The sequence below is a fragment of the Gavialis gangeticus genome, unplaced genomic scaffold, assembly GCF_001723915.1.
Source record: "Gavialis gangeticus isolate Ggan-Ray unplaced genomic scaffold, GavGan_comp1, whole genome shotgun sequence".
Lineage (NCBI taxonomy): Eukaryota > Metazoa > Chordata > Crocodylia > Gavialidae > Gavialis > Gavialis gangeticus.
Window position 1 is genome coordinate 199,535,444 of NW_017729032.1, and position 2,941 is coordinate 199,538,384.

General features: G+C 39.6%; 1 protein-coding gene across 3 annotated transcripts in view; it reads right to left on the bottom strand.

Moving 5' to 3' along the window:
- Positions 1-2,941, bottom strand: part of LOC109303150 (X-linked retinitis pigmentosa GTPase regulator-like) — a 119,944-nt gene that overhangs the window by 78,819 nt on the left and 38,184 nt on the right. The window lies entirely within an intron of this gene.

Sequence of the window (2,941 nt, forward strand, 5' to 3'; positions counted from 1 at the left end):
CGGCTCTGCCGCCGTTGGACCCGGCTGTCCCAGCTCTGTCAACACCGGCCCCTTCTGCCCGTGCCGGTGCTCCTTTTGAATGGGCCCAGGTGGCCCCAGCACCTTCCGCTTCTGGGTCCCTGCAGGGTTCAAGTTCCTGCCGCTCGCCACTGACCACCACGTGCCAGTGGCGTCGGCTCGTGCCCGGCTGGGCTCCCTCCCAGCCCAGCCTTGGCTCCGGCTCTCCTCCCTTACAACAGTCAATTGAGAAGTAAAGCATTATACCAAATATTATTTATTATTGTTATTTTACGGTCATACCAGGATTGCATACCAATCAGATTTTAAACAAAATCAGCAGGAAAGAAAACTGATCATGAATTACTACTTAGGACACATTTTGTGCTCAGACGTTCATATATCACTCCCATCTATCAATCAATAGGAACTGCATACAATTAGGTAAGAATTGGCTCATTGAAAATAACTGGATAAAATATCACAACATAAAATTAAATCTCCCTAAGAAAATCCTAGGGACCAAGGACTGCCCACTGATATCGATTTTATGGCACACTGTGCCACATTAGGAATCTACCTAATTCCTGATATTCTTCCGTTATACTACAGGTGATAATGACTGTCCTCTCTTTTGAGAGGTCTTGATCTCCCAGTAATCAAAGCTTCTTTTCTTCTACTAATTGTTCATGTTGAGAATTTTTCCTTTCTCCAGTTTCACAGCTCTACCTACCGTTCTTAATCATCACTCAGACCTGATGAAGAATGCCTTGCATTTGAAAGCTCATCTAACTCTATCCCAACATTGCAGTTGGTCTAAAAAAAGGTATCATCCAAAAATCCTTGCCTTATTTAAATCTTATTGCATTCTGTATGAAAAAAATAATTTTAGTTTTTTTTAAATCACAGCTTGATGTAAGGAAATGCAAGGATATGCAAACTTTTAACGTGGGGTAAATCCAAGACAAATAAATGTTTAGACTAATGTAAAGAGTAGCTGCTCAAGGAAATTATAGTGACAGCTACATTTATAATTAACACACAGTACACTATATGATGTTTCATTACTGACACAATCATCACAGTTACCTATATACAATGTGTCTGAGATATGCCAATTTTATACTACAGCAGAATAAACTTTAAATTTAATAAATAAAATTTACAAAATTAACAGACACTATTAATGTCCAGAAATCATCTGAGAAATCATAACCAAATACTATGAATTGCTAACCAATTCAAAAAAGTTAACTTTAATAAAGATATATTTTAAGCATTCCTGAAAAAATATACACTCAAATTACAAACAGTTTCCAGAACATGAACCTCTAAAAGCACAACTACTATATTTCTTAGAACAGATGCCAAATTTGTCTCCTTACTCTACCTCTCTCAGACTTCGAGCTTCTATTGGCAATGACCATGTAAGAAACAAATAAGTCTAGACAAAAATTGAAAATAGAAAAGAATTAAAGATAATCACAGAAGATAATCAAATGTAAGATCAGGCATTAAAGCTACATATGTACTGTACTATCAAAACAAGCAGGTATCAGCAAAATTGTAACTAAGAAAGTTAAAGACCTGATTAAAACTGAAGTCAATGAAATCCTAAAGGGACAGCATGGGCAAAACAGAAAAGGAAAAAAAATACAATTTTAATTTTGACAAAAGAAAAGAAATACATCATACTGTTGCACAGATTTCATTTTCCTCTCCTGTCTCTTTGTTTTGGTTTTATGAAGAACTGTGGGTCAAATCTGTCACTAACAATTCTATTTAAGTCATCTGATAAGCACCAGGGCTGTATTGCAAAAATGTGTTTTTCCTCAGCAAGAGCAAACTTTCTTACTGAGCACATGTTTTATGTTTGTGGAATCTTGGTTCCTGATTATTTGAAGGCAGATTTGGCAAAAACACTTAGTACATACAAGGGGTTGCAAAGAGCTTCCTGTCCTTGGAGACAACCAGCATGTTCAGGAGGTACAAAATGTCTTCTGAAGCTCCTGAGCTGCTATATTTCATTAAAAGGTACAGAATTTCTTCCCCCACATCCCTGGAGGAAGTACTTAAGTACTTTCTCTCTGCTGGCCTACATAGGCTTGCATGGAAATTTCTCATAAAAGAGGAAGTTTTTCTTTAGCTTAATTATTTCTTTGGGAGCCCCTATGGCTTCAGTTTTAGTAGGACAAAAAGCATCTTCATCTTAGCCTGAAAAGATCCTTAAACTAGCTGAACTGGCACTACTGCACATGCTGAGTAGCAATCCAGTTTGGCTACATAGGCAACTATGTCCACTTCTGCCCTGCTGAAATCCAATGTCATCTGAGAACACACATTAATTCCACAAAAAGTCTTTCAACTCTTAGCCAAAAAGCCCCCAAACTTCAGTGTTTGACACTAAAAGCAAGGGAGAAATCGTTCTCCTCTTTCTCAGTAGCCTATTGGGTAAGGCAGCTGCCCAGGAAGTGTAAGACCTGGGTTTGAGGTCCAGCTAACCCGGAGGGCATTTGAACCCACCTCTCCTACTTCACAGAAGAGTGCAATAGCCACCAGGTCGTGGGTTAGGTAGGGCTTGACAGCATCTTCCACCCAACTTGGAGATGCTGAGCCACTAGTTGGAAAAGACAGCAAAACTCATAGAGGCAAAAGGAGAGCATGCAAGAGAAAGTGTGACTGTAGCCATCAGGAGGGGTACTAACCTGCAGTGGGAATCATGCATTCTAGTCTCTGCTGCCAGAGATATTTTGGTATTTTAAACTAACCTATTTTGTCTAACAGCATAAACAGTCCGGGGTTCAATGCCCACAGTGAGAAGGGGAACCCTACAATGCAGGTTTCTCACTTTCTGTGCAACCGGCTTCACTAATATCAGGCAAAAAGTGGAGCCCACCAGTGCTGCTGGCTCTCTGGCCCCTTTCTTTTACACTCAGATACACTG